The following is a 14,960-nucleotide window of genomic DNA, read 5'->3' on the forward strand; positions in this document are numbered from 1 at the left end:
AATAGCCAAAACATGGAAACAACTCAAATATCCATTGCCTGTGAATGGATAAAGAAAATATGGTACAGTATTCCCTCCTTATCCACGGTTTCACTTTCCTTGGTTTCAGTTACCTAAGGTCAACCATGATCCAAAAATATTAAATGGAATATTCCAGAAATAAACAATTCATAAGTTTTAAATTGCATGCCATTTTGATAGCATGATGAAATTTCACACCGTCCACTCTGTCCTGCCTGGGATATGAATCAGCCATTTGCCCATCGAGTCCACACTGCATACACTACCCAGCCATTAGTCACTTACTAGTCATCTCAGTTATCAGATCAACTGTTGAGACATCGCAGTGCTTACATTCAAGTTATTTTATTTAATTTACCTTATTTTACTAATAATGGCCCCAAAGTGCAAGAGTAGTGATGCTGGCAATTCGGCTACGCCAAAGAGAAGCTGTAATGTGCTTCTTTCAAGTGAAAACGTAAAAGTTCCCAATTTAAAGGTAAGTAAAAAAATCATGTGCTGAGATTTCTAAGATCTACAGTAACAGCTATTACAGTGTATTGTTATAATTGTTCTGCTTTATTATTGTTGTTAATCTCTTACTGTACCTAATTTATAAATTAAACTTTATCATAGGTATGTATGTACAGGAAAAAATAGTATCAATAGGGTTTGGAACTATCTGAGGTTTCAGGCATCCACTGGGGGTCTTGGAACGGATCCTCTGCAGACAAAAGAGAACTACTGTATATGCGCTGGACTATTATAGAAAGGAATTAACTACGGATACATGCCACAACATGAGTGAACCTTTGAAATACGCTAAGTGAAAGAAACCAGACACAAAAGATCACACGTTATATGACTCCGTTTATATGAAATGTCCAGAATAGGCAAATCCATAGAGACAGAAAATAGATGAGTGGTTGCCAGGGGCTGGAGGGAAGGAGAAATGGGGCACGACTGCTTAATGGGCACAGAGTTTCTACTTGGGATGATGAAAATGTCCCAGAATTACACTGTGGTGATGTTTGCACAACATTGTGAATATACTAAAAACAGTTGAATTGTACATTGAATTGTACCATATACATTTCCAACTATTTAAAAAATCAATATAATTCATCTTTTTAGGATAAAGGAGAAAAGCTATATGATCATCATACTAGACAGAGAAAAAGCACTTGATAAATTCAACACTCGTTCACAACAAAAATCCTCAGAAAACTAGGACCTCACACAACCTCATAAGGAAATCTATGACAAACTTACAGTTGATGTAATATTTGATAGTGAAAGAGTGACAGTTTCCCTCCTAAAACCAGGAACAAGCAAGGATATTCTCCCTCACTTCTAGTCAACGTTGTGCTCGAGGCCTTAATCAGTGCAATAAAGCAAAGAAGGAGAGAAAGAAGTAAAGAGAGAAGGAAGGAAGGAAGAAAGGGAGGGAGGGAGGGAGGAAGGAAGGAAGGAAGGAAGGAAGACATTTCCTCTTCCCAAATGTGGGTTCGTCTGGCCGGAGAACGAATTAAATTCACATGAGACAGAATAGCAAGAGAAAATTAAACAAAGCTTTATGAGGAACCATGGCCCCGGGGCCTTTCTTAAGGAAGAAAGGGCACCGAAGAAGTGGGGTGCACAGAGTGGTTATATACCCCCAAACAGGGTATTTCACATATGACTGAAATGTCCCTCCCACAATAGTCACAAGATTGCCCTGTCAGCACAGTGCTTGACAGACACAGCCTGTAGTGGTCTGCTATCTCAGTGGGCGTAGCAGGGAGGCAAGTCTATTGTCTAGAGCTGGGCGGTCACAGGTGAGCACAGCAATCAGTTCCTATCCTAAGGAAAGATGCTTAATCCTTAAAGAAATGCCAACGTTGGGAGGGGGAGGGAAGTCAGCTACAGGAGGTTACCAGACAAGCACAATAAAATGCAGATTTAAGTCCTTGCCTTTGGTATTGATTAAGAGTTTCTAGAGAGAAGGTCATCTCCTTTCTTCTTCCTGGTACAGAGAGGGAGGCACCTTTTACAGATGGAGATTAACCTTACAAATGTAAATGTGTCCTAACAAAGGGCAAGTTCCATTCCTCAGAGCCTCCTTCCCTGTCCCAGTTTATAAAAAGTAATCAGCCTCAAATAATCCTGATGCCAAAGAGACATATCTTGGGGTGGCCATTTCCAGGTCCCCTACAGAAGGAAGGGAAAGAAAGAAAGAAAGAGAAAAAGAGAAGGAGGAGGGAGGGAGGAAGGAAGGAAAGAAGGAAAGAGAGAGAGAGAAAGAAAGGAAGGAAGGAAGGAAGGAAGAAAGAAAGACATGCAGGCTGGCAAGGATAAGAAACAAATCACAGAATATCATTGTGACTTTGAGATAGGTCAATATTTCTTAGGACACAGGAAAAAATAAGCATAAGAGAAAAACAATTGAAAAATTAGAATTTATCAAAATTTAAGAGTTCTGCTCATCTAAAGATACTGTTAAAGGAAATTAATAGGCAAACCACAGAGGCTGGCCCCTTGGCTGAGTGGTTAATTTTGTGCGCTCTGCTTCAGCTGCCCAGGGTTTTGCCAGTTCAGGTCTTGGGTGCAGACCTAGTACTGCTCATCGGGCCATGCTGAGGCGGCGTCCCACATGCCACAACTAGAAGGACCTACAACTAAAATATACAACTATGTACTGGGGGGCTTTGGGGAGAAGAAGAAGGGAAAAAAAGGCAAACCACAGATTGGGAGAAAAGGTACAAAAGCATACAACCGACAAGGAGCTGGTGTCTTGGTTAGGTAAAAAAATTGTTACAATCAAAAATAAAAGACAAACAACCCAATGAAAAAAATGCTCAATATCATTAGTCACCAGACAAATCAAACTGAAACCACCATTAGCTAGCACTATACACTCACCAGAAAGGATGAAATGAGTAGAACTGGCAATATCAAATGTTGGCAAAAATGTCAAGCAATGAGAACTCTCATACTTTGTTGGGAGAAATGTAAAATATTGCAACTTTGAAAAATGGTCAGGCAGCTTCTTATAAAACTAAATATACCTCTTCTTTATCACTTGGCAATTCCAGTCTTTGGTGCATACCCAAAGAAACAAGAATTTTATTCAAATTTTGTTCATAGCAACTTTATTCAAATGAGAAAAAAGGAAACTAAATGTCCATCAACAGAAGAACAGATGAACAAATTATGGTGTAATCATACAATGGAATACTATAATTCACAATGGAATAAAAAGGAACAAAGTAGTGATACACACAACAAATGGAGGAATGTCAAAAATACTACGCTGCGTGAAAGAAGACCTAAAAGAAAGAGTTCATAATTTGTATTTTATAAATTTATATGAATTTTTAATAAAATTCTAATATGGACAAAACTAATTTCTAGTGGAAAAAAATCAGAACACTGGTTGCCTCTGGGGGGCAGAGACAGGACTTGACTAGGAAAGGGCATGAGGAAACTTTCTGGGATAATGGAAATATCTATAACTTAATAGAGATTTGGTTACGTTAACCTTACTATACTGATCAATTCTCTTTACTGTAACCAATCTCCCAATGTCTCTTTCACTCAATATCACTCCCACACCTGTGCAGTCACACTCCTCTACCCATTCAAGTTCAAACACCCCATGCTGAGCCACCGCCACCGTCCACCGACATGGACAACGTCCTCCGCCCACTTTGTCTCCAACACCCCACTCTGGGCCACCATGGCTCACCAACTGATATCTACCTTATTCAGCTAGTGTTGCTTCTAGCACCTTACAGTGAAGTACTCATCTGTACGTCTAATCCCTAAATCCCACTTTCAGAACCAGGGGATTTAGAGAACAGAGGATCAGGCAGAATAACAAAGTGGAACATGTAAACAGCCTCTGTGGTTAAGGTGGGAACCACCATAACACACCTCTCATTCTGTTGTACAACCTGTGCCCGCAAAGAATCAATCAAACCATGGTATTCACCTTCACGTGCTTCTGAAACACAAGCCAAGTGCCAGGCCCTCCAGGCCACTTCCCTGGTCATTCTCATAAGAGAAAGAGCTGGGGTGATGTATTAGATTCCTATGGTACCATAACAAATTACCACGAATTTGGTGGCTTAAAACAACACAATTTATTCTCTTCTTCTGGAGGCCAGAAGTCCAAAATCAGTTTCAACAAGTTGGCAGGACCTCACTCCCTCCACAGGCTCTAAGGGAGAATCCATTTCTTTTCCTTTTCCAGCTTCTAGAGCTGCATTCCTTGGTTCATGACCTCTTCCTCCATCTTCAAAGACAGCAGTAGCATCTTCAAATCTGTCTCTGCTTCCATCATCACATCATCTTGTGCCTCTCTGTCAGATCTCTCTCTGCTCCATCTTCACTTCAGTTTCTCCACTATCAAAAGATCTCGCTCTGCCTTCCTCTTATCAAGACACTTGTGGACTTTTAGGGTCCACTTCTAGTGATAATCCAGGATAATCTTCCATCTCAAAATCCCTAAAGACATCTACAAAATCCCTTTTGCTATATAAGGTAACATTCACACGTTCCCAGGTTAGAACTTGGATGCCTTCAGGGGCCGTTATTCAGCCTACCACAGGGGCCAGTGGAAAGTTACCTCCTGCCAAGGCAAGCACTAAGTACATTCCTACTTAAGATTCATGTGGAAAAAGTTAGAATAAAGTTGATTTATTTTTCCAATCATGGTTAAGATAATGCCACAAGCTAAGGCATTTCAAACATTTTAGAGTCAAGAGTATTGTCCTGCTCATTCTGTTTTCCACAAAAGAACTGTTTGTGGAAATTTACCAACTAATTTTCAACAGCTCCTTTCCCTCAAGTAGCTTTTCCGTCTCCAATTGATGCACAAAGCCAGGAAATTATCATTGAAATGGAAGCATTTGATGAAAACTAAATATATTTTCCCTTAAAACGCACTTCGAAAGCTTTGCCCAAGGAGTTTCACCCAAAGGAACAATTATTTTAAGCATGAAATTGAATGTTAACATTCTGAATATGAATGAGTTCTGTCTGTCTCCCTTCGTCTTTATCTTCAGGGAGGTGGGGGAAGGTACCCCAAAAGCACAGAAATATGCAACTTTTTAAAGTCATTCTTAATGTTTTTTATTATTTTGCTTAAATTTTATTCTAGAAAGTTTTGGATAAATACAAAAGCAGAAAGAAGAATATAACTCCACGTGCTCATCACCAGCTTCCACAGTTAACCACAATCTAGCACTATCATTCCACATACCTCCCACTACTCTTTTTTTCTGGATTGTTTTCAAGCAAACCTCAGACATCATAAAAATTCCTCCTTAAATGTTATCTTTTATTACTAAAACTGAGGCCTTTTAAAAAATATATATAACTATGCTACATCAGTAACACATTTGGCACAATTAACAATAAATCATTAATTGTTTTCAATACTAGTCGGTGTTCACTTACCTCCACTCATTTCAAAGATGTCTTATAACAGGTAATCTGTTCAAACCAGAACCCAAACAAAGTTATTATTATTTTTTAAATTGCTATTGTATCTACAGTTATATCTCCTTCTTCATTTTGTTTTTCTTCTTTTTTCTTTTTGTATCTTTTCTCCTCTTTCTTGATTGGTCTTGCCAAAGGTCTACCAGCTTTGGTTCTGTTAATCTTCTCTATTATCTTCTGTAGCTGTTGTCCTTTTTTTTTAATTGTCGTAAAATCTAACATTTTAACCTTTTTTAAGTGTTCAATTCCATGGCATTAAGTACATTTGCAATGTTGTACAATGATATGGATAGTGGTAATACATTTCCAGAACTAAGAAATTAGCAATTCATTCTTATAATATAAATTCATTAATATAAAAATATAAGGATACATCTATGGACAGCTAATCTTCAACAAAGGAGCTGAGATCATACAATGGAGAAAAGAAAGTCTTTTCAACAAATGGCGTTGGGAAAACTGGACAGCCACATGTAAAAGAATGAAAATCGACCACTCATTTATGCTATTCACAAAAATAAACTCAAAATGGATCAAAGACTTAAAGGTGAGACCTGAAACCATAAGCCTTCTAGAAGAAAATATGGGCAGTACATTCTTTGACATCAGTCTTAAAAGGATCTTTTCAGACACCATGTCTTCTCAGAGAAGGGAAACAATAGAAAGAATAAACAAGTGGGACTTCATCAGACTAAAGAGCTTCTACAAGGCAAGGGAAAACAGGATTGAAACAAAGAAACAACCCACCAATTGGGAAAAAATATTTGCAAATCATATATCTGACAAAGGGTTAATCTCCATAATATATAAGGAGCTCACACAACTCAACAACAAAAAATCAAACAACCCAATCAAAAAATGGGCAGGGGACATGAATAGACATTTCTCCAAAGAAAATATATGGATGGCCAACAGGCACATGAAAAGATGCTCATCATCACTGATCATCAGGGAAATGTAAATTGAAACTACACTAAGATATCACCTTACATCCATTAGAATGACTAAAATAACCAAAACAAAAAATAACAAATGTTGGAGAGGTTGTGGAGAAAAAGGAACCCTCATACACTGCTAGTGGGAATGCAAACTGATGCAGCCACTGTGGAAAACAGTATGGAGATTCCTCAAAAAATTAAAAATAGACATACCATATGACCCAGCCATCCCACTACTGGGTATCTATCCAAATAACTTGAAATCAGCGATCCAAAAAGACCCATGCACCCCTACGTTCATTGCAGCATTATTCACAATAGCCAAGACATGGAAGCAACATAACTGTCCATCAGATGAAGATTGGATAAAGAAGACATGGTATATATATATACAATGGAATACTACTCAGTCATAAAAAAGGATAAAATCATCCCATTCACAACAACATGGATGGACCTTGAGGGTATTATGTTAAGTGAAATAAGCCAGATAGAGAGAGACAATCTCTGTATGACTCCACTCATATGTGGAAATGAAACACATGGACAAAGAGAACAGGTTAGTGGTTACCAGGAGAAAAGGGGGTTGGGGGGTGGGCACAAAGGGTGAAGTGGTATGTCTACAATATGACTGACAAACAATAATGTACAACTGAAATTTCACAAGGTTGTAAACTATCATAATCTCAATAAAAAGTAAAAAAAAAATAAGGAAATTCAAGACAGTGACTTTAGCTCTTCAAGACAACTTCTATCTGAAAAATAGATTGAATACAAATTTCAGAAGAGATATTTACAAACTCATTGGAAGTTTCCAATTTCATGCCAATTTTTAAAGCTCTGACCTAGATCACAGTTAAGTAGCTTTAACTGGCATTTAATAACTGTCATTTATAAGAAGGATATATAACTGCATTAAATTCTCATCCAAATAATCTGTCAGGGTCTCAACCCGAAGTAGAATCCCATGGGGTATTGCTCTTTTGTATTTAACACCTCATCACACAGCATCATATAGTAAATTAAATGGCTGATTTCATCCCAAGGCTCACAGAATTATAAAGCTGTTTATAAAGACTAAATCACTAATGAATGGCACCTTAATTTATAAGCACTGGTTTACTCCTTGAAATGTTTGTGCACCATCAACAGTCACCATCTCACTGAGCCACTTTCCTTGCTATTATTATTAATTAGAAGTGACACAAACAATTCTTAGGAGAATAACTAGCAAGCTCTTGGCACTCTTCTTTGAAAATGTATTGAGACTAAAGCAATAGGCAAAAGTAACTTGACTAAATGATTGGTAAATTGACGAGAACCTCAGTGATGCAGTTTGCTCCTCTAGGTCTACTGGCCAGACGTTGAAATAAAATGTGATACATGTATTTTTTTAACTATGCATTTATTCAAGGAAATCAAAGGGATAAGAAAGCAGACATCCTGAACATCCCACAGAATATTCCACATGAGATTTGGTTTATGGTATCACAACTCCCCAACTTAGAAAACATGAGATCCAGTCAGTGATGGGCAGGCCATTAAGTACTCTGATGCATGAGTCTCCATTCAAATGAGATTCGTTTTTGATTGAAAAAATTCATGGGATTGAAGGGGAGAGGAAAGGGGAAGAAGTAATCCTATTTTTACATCTCATCCAAATATGAAGATGACATTGGAAAACCTGCCTAGGGAATAAGGGATGAAATTACTTTCACGGGATATGAACATCGTGTTCACTGCTAGTCTGTCATAATATTCTTTAAGGGATGTTTTATTCCAGTATTTCAGGTTTCAGCTCTTGGCTGATAGAAGCCTGCAAAACATCAGTGTGAATTAAACATGGAAGGATCACAAAACAGCATCCCCTTGTTTCATTCTTCATCTCATTACAGAGAAAAGAAGGGCCAACGATGAGTGCCAACTTCCCCACCACACTCTTCCCTAATCAAGCCCTAATTGTTGCAGCTTCAGGAAGCCTCCATTCTCCGCCCCAGCCCATTCCCTCTACCTATATGTGCTTCCCCTGAAGACTGGCAGTCCTGCCCAAAGTCCTCCTTTGGAGCTAAATTTTGAGAACCTCATTTATATTCAAATGTGTTCTGTGGGCCCACCTGAACCATTACACAGTGGTTCTCGGTCCTGACTGCAGACGAGAATCACCTGAGAGGCTTCTAGAATTTTTTTTTCGGTGTCTGGGCCCCACCCCCACAGATTTTTATTTAATTGGTTGGGGTGGAGCTCAGTAAGGATAAGTTTGAAAAACTACCCAGGTGTTTCTAACATTGCAGCCAGGGCTAGGAGCCACAGCATTAACGCTTTGCTATAAGTTAGTTTGTCCCTTTAAATAACAGGAGCCTAAGAGAAAAGGAGCCATTTCACCAGGAAGGAAACTATAGATGGTAAGCAGAGTACGAACCTCTGGAGTGGGCACAGGAATTGAGAGCCTTGAAGAGCAAGGGGCCATGAAAAGACACAGAAAACATCGGAGGAGGCACAAATTTTCTGAGCCTCTAAACAAGACCCTGAGGAGATAGTATGGTCTTAATCTCTGGAGCATGCATTGTGGGATAGAGGACTGATCCTGGGGAGGGGTTGTGTAATGAAAAACTCAGTTCTCCCTCCTGTGTTTCTCCTTTACTCTCACACTACTAGTACAACACTCATCCTTCTAACCCCAGCTGTGTGGAGTTCTTTGCCCACACCAAGCAATTCTCTGTGACACCAGCTGGGTGGTCCTACAATTTAATTCAATTCTGACACCTGGAGATACCTGGCGATAGCGTCAGATCCCACAGGGTAAGGGCTAGTCTCGTGACACTGCCACTCACTTCAGATGCCAATCACAAGCAGTAAGTCCCCAGGTAACCCACAACTTCTGTGCAGTTGGGCTACAAATTGGGGGTTCCCATGACCTCTGCCCCCTTGGATTCAATTATTTGCTAGAGCAGCTCACAGAAGTCAGGGAAACACTTACTTATTTTTACCAGTTTATTATATAATAAATGATATGCTAGAGGATACAGATAAAGAGCCAGGTGAGGAGATAAATAGGGTGGAGTCTGAAAGGGTCCCAAGCACAGGAGCCTCTGTATCCATGGGATTGGGGTGTCACCTTCCCAGGATGTGGGTATATCCACCAACCTGGAAGCTCTCTGAACCCTGTCCACAAATATTTGATATTTTAGAGATATTATTCTTAAAATGGCACTTTAAAGCAGAAAAGCCATTAATTGCCCTATCCAATAGTCTTGATCTTTGTTCTGTGACAAATATTACAAAGAAAAATTATTTTTCGTTTTGCATTGATATTGTCTGAATGGAGAGCATCATCCAAAAACATCTTTATGTTGGGTGTTAGCATACATATTGCTTCTGATAAGCTTCTTTACATACATGCTTTGATTTTGGCTTTGACATTGAAACGGATATTGCATTTGCTAACACAGATCTTAGAACAGTTTGCTATTTCATGTCAGAGTAGTCCACAAAAATGTACACATCTTTCTCTTTGCATTTCTCTGTTAAAGTATTTATAAATTTAGACACTGGAAAACACCAGCAAACATTTTTGGGTATATTCTCAAAGACTAAACTCCAGATTCTCTAGCAAATATAGCAGCATTACTAGGATCATTCTACAGATGAGAAATGGAGGCTTGAAGAGTTTAACTGGATCAAAGTTTACACAGCTAGTAAGTTGCAGTTACCGAATTTGAAACCAGTGTCTGTGTCCCTTAACCACTACCAAACTTGCCTACACAAGATACCTCTCCACAATCAGAGGCCAAAACATCAGCAGGGGCATAACTTATCTAACATTTCAACTTAAGGGGTTTTTATCCAAAGACAGACATAGAATTGCTCATGAGGTAAAACACTGTGGAGAGAGAGAGAGACCGTTGAACAGCAGGGCAGGTGCCTGACTGAGCTTTCCCGTGAATCCCTAAGTTCCCAGTGATGGCTGGGTCAGGATCTATGTTGTGCTCCGAGGTTTAATGGGAAAGTTTATGGCTCCTTTATATTCCCTTCCTCTACCTCTTACTTCGTCCCAAGGACTAAGGTGTATTGTTACAGACTGGTCAGTTTACTGGACTCCCCCAAGAAGGGAGCTTCCCAAGCGATTGAAGTTCAAGTGTACATGGTTACGGTCTCTCTTTAACTGTACTTTATTCCAAGAGGCTAAAGAGAGCAGAGGTGGAGTTGGCTCGCAGAAGATCTGACTAAATCCCCCACTTTATTTTGGACTGAGAGAAAGCAAGAATGGCCTCAAGCATTTGGTTTTGAACAATGAACAGGATTGTACACTAAAGGGAAACCCAAGGAAGGAAACAAGAATAGTGCTTAAACTGGAGGAAATACAAGAAAGTAAATTAGCAGGAATATGTTAAGAGGTCTCCTCCTTCAGGATAAAATTATCGGGGATCTAAGGAATTCCGATGAAGACATATGAAGCATAATAATAGGCCAGGGCCCAGAAAGCCTTAGAACCATGCTAGACAAAAAAACAGAGATCTGAACTATTTTCAGGGGGAGTGCCTGTTATAAATGTGGGGCACCCTGCTCCAAGAGAGAATGAGCACCACCTCCCTTGAGAGAACCCACACTGCCATGGACTGAATGTTTGTGTCCCCCCAATTCAGATGTTGAACCTCTAACCTCCAATGTGGCTACATTTGGAGATAGGGCCTTTAGGGAGGTAATTAAAGTTAAGTGAGGTCACAAGGGTGGGGCCCTAATCTATAAGATTGGTGTCCTTAAAAGAAGAAGAAAATAAGACACCAGAGAGCTCACTCTCTCTCCACAGGCACTCAGAGGAAAGGCCCTGTGAGGTCACAGTGAGAAGGTGGCAGTCTGCAAGCCAGGAAGAGAGCCCTCGCCAGAACCCAAATCTGCCAGCACCCCGATCTAGGACTTCTAGCCTTCAGAACTATGAGAAAACAAATTTCTATTGTTTAAGACACACAGTCTGTGGCATTTTGTAACGGCAGCCTGAGCTGACTAATACACTCCCTAATTCAGCAATGGAACCCAAGGAAGTAGGAGGTCAAAGGGAGATGCAAAGAAAATTTAGAGGTTTTAAACAAATAAAATGGACACCAAAAGGAAGGAGACCGTGGGAAAGACCTGAGGATGGACACTGTCACTATAGCAGGTTGCTAAATTTTGCAAAAACACAGGATTTTTAGATGCCACCCATGGAAAAAAGACAATTTGTAACAGCAGTGGATTTCCTCCCAGACTACAAGAGCTATCATGTCACAATTAACTTCCTGATGGGAGATTCCTCCCAACTGAGTTGTAAGTTCACAGTCCTCCCCTCTGGAAAACTGGCATAGATTGATTACTGGAACCAAGAAATTGTTGTCTTTTGCGCTCTTCTGTTCACTCTGTCAGTCAGCTTCTCCCTGATAAATCTCTGTCATAGTCCACGGTTTACATCAACAATGTAGATCTAGAATACAATTAAGTTAAGTTCCTAGTACTACTTTGTCAAAGGACACATTACTATACGGGGAAACTGCTGCTTCGATTGAGAGTTGCTGAAGCAGGATTATTTTTGCTGCAATTTTATGTCTTCTGTATTGTTGGAACTGTAGAACCATAAGATGCGTGTGGAAGCTGGAATTCAATTAATTCAAGTTTTCAGGGCCAGCCCGGTAGCCGAGTGATTAAGTTCACATGCTCACTTAGGCTGCCCAGGGTTTCACCAGTTCGCATTCTGGGCATGGACGTGGCTCATCAAGCCATGCTGAGGCGGTGTCCCACCTAGCACAACTGGAAGGACCTACAATAGAATATACAACTATGGACTGGGGGCTTTTGGGGAAAAGAGGAAGAAAAAAAAGAAGATTGGCAACAGATGTTAGCTCAGCTGCCAATCTTAAAAAAAAAAATTTTGAGATGTTTGGTGGTGCTGAAGGAGCGACCTCAGTTCCTGAGGAAGGCAGCTGCTACAGAAGAAATCTAGATTCCAAATAAGCCACCACTGATGGAGAATGAGTCAACTAAGAGAAAAATAGGGGAAATTAGCTGGTTTTATACATATTTATGGACCTTAGTTTTTCTATGGCAACAGGAAGAAAGGAGATCCATTTTATTATGACTAATTTCTCTGAGGAAAAGAAGGATTCACTTACTAAGGAATTCGTATTGCTCAACTTTAGTTCATTATGTCATAATAAAGCATTATAAAGTAGATGAGCCTGGGTTAAAATCCTACATCCATCATTTATTAGCATGTTGTTTTAGCAAATTACTCCATGTCTCTGAGCCTCATGTTTCTCACCTATAAAATGAGATCTACAGTAATATGAACCATCTCAGAGTGTTAATGTGAGAATTGAGTTAAATAATGCCTGAAAAGTACCTAGCACAGAATAATTTCTCAATAAATGTTAGATAATAGTATTACTGACTTTTCTGTGGACTTTGGTGCAGACAGTAAGACACCATCTGGTGAGCTGGGTTGGAGGGGGACAGGGGAGGAGGAACATTTAGCACTGACTGAGCTCTTACTGTGTGCTAGACACTACTGAGTGCTGGAGCATCGATTATTTTTTAAATGTATTTATTATTCAATTATTATGGATTTATTTTTTGTTTATTATTTATTATTCACCACAACCTTATGGACTAGGTATAATTACTTCAAAGATGATAAAACTCAGCCTCAAAAAGACCAAGCATTTAACTGAGGTCAACACAGGTAGTAATTAGTGACCCTAGGATCCTAAATCCAGGTGATATGACTCCAGGGTCTGTAATCTTGATGAGGATCAAATAAAACATATTTCAACAAAATTCAAATCAAAAATAAAAAGTGGATGGCTTCTCAGATAATGTACAGAGCGGTGTTGGGCTAACCTCAAAAAGACTTCCAGGGCACCATGAGGGGCATTCGTAAAAGCCTGGAAAGATAAACTGCCCAGTCCATGGTCACCGGTAGAGAGGCAGAGATCGAACCCATGGTCTCATGAAAGTGGAATCTGATATTTTCCTGACAATCACATCTCATGTGATGAAAAGCTTCTCTCTGGATTGACCACTGTCCTTGAATGTGAATTTTCAAGGTAGGTAAAGATCAGGTGCATAAAGTTATGTTCTTTCTTTGTATTCCCTTGATTCCTTGAAGCTGGAGAAACAAAGACAGGACCAGGGCCTGCTCTGTCCTGGGAAAAATCTGCGCATCTCTGTTTCATTTTGGCCCCCTTCTCCCTTTTTAGACCCACCTCATCCCACCTGGTGGGGAAAGGTGAGTCTGAAGACAACTTCTTCCTAAGGGCTTCTAGAGCTTCTTGATCTTTCATTCGTTGCTGGTGCTCCAGCCCTTTCACTGAAGCAGAAAGATCTGAGACTCAGGGATGCACTAAAGGGAAAGAAACTAGTAATTATTATTCTTGACTACACATTAGAATTAGGAAGAAGGGCCTGGCCACCCACTTCTGAAAAAATTGGCCATAAAAACCCTGTGAACAGCAGTAGATCAGTGTCTGCTGTATTGCTAGAAGGTGAGAGGATGGTGCAAAAAAACCAGGCAGGGTTCCGCTCTGCTGTAGAGGGGATCACTAGGAGTCGGGATCCACTCAACAGCACTAACAACAAACACTTGTTAGATTTTTAAAATTCTCTTGGCCAACCCACAAATTATACCAATTTAGCCAGTCTCTCTGGTGGCAGGGAAGAGAAGAACACAAGCCACAGTATTTTTTTTAAATCCCAGATAATTCCAATGGGCATATAGTGAAATGGACCACATCATCTGTTTTGGTTCTAGACCTCACAACGGCCCTTAAGATGGTAAAAAAAAGTTTTCCATATGGCTCAGTGTAGACCACTAAACTTCTGCAGTAGGTTTTGGGGCCAGAGCTAGAGCATAATGAAGAATGCTGCTTGGTTCCACCATTTTATTCCATTAATTCATATTCTCTTTAGACACTCTGAAGGATTAAACAGGAATAAATTCCAGGGGTTTGGGTCAAATACAAGCCTCACCCTCTTATCCCATAATATTTCTCACAAATTGCAGAGGCCACATTTCTCTCTCTTTACAATTACAATAGTGCTCTTTCCCCTTCCCATTTCTCTCAAGTCTTCAGCAACTCCTGAGCTGGAAATTGGGTTCTATCTAATTACGGTATAGTTTCATGAAATACTAGAAATGATTTTTTTAAGTATCGTAAAAATACTTCAAAGAGGAGGAAATGTCTGTCTCTGACAGAAGGATAATAGGTCGGTCATAATTTCTATTTATCTGTATCATGGAACAAAAATAATGGTCTTATTCAACTTGTAACTATGAAAAAAATCACAATGATCTTCACCAAGGAAGAAAATTTTTAAATAATCATAATAAATTATGCACAGAGGGAGCAGTTAAACAGCAGTCAGAATGGCCATAGACAGTGCTCTCAACTCGGTTCGCACATTACAATCCCCTGGTGAGCTTTTAAAGATGCATTAAACCAGAGTCTGAAGCGATAAGACCCACGCAGGATGTTTTTTGTTTCTTTTTTTTTCAAGCTCCCCAGAGGCCTC

The sequence above is a fragment of the Equus caballus genome, chromosome 1 (genome assembly GCF_041296265.1).
Source record: "Equus caballus isolate H_3958 breed thoroughbred chromosome 1, TB-T2T, whole genome shotgun sequence".
Taxonomy (NCBI): domain Eukaryota; kingdom Metazoa; phylum Chordata; class Mammalia; order Perissodactyla; family Equidae; genus Equus; species Equus caballus.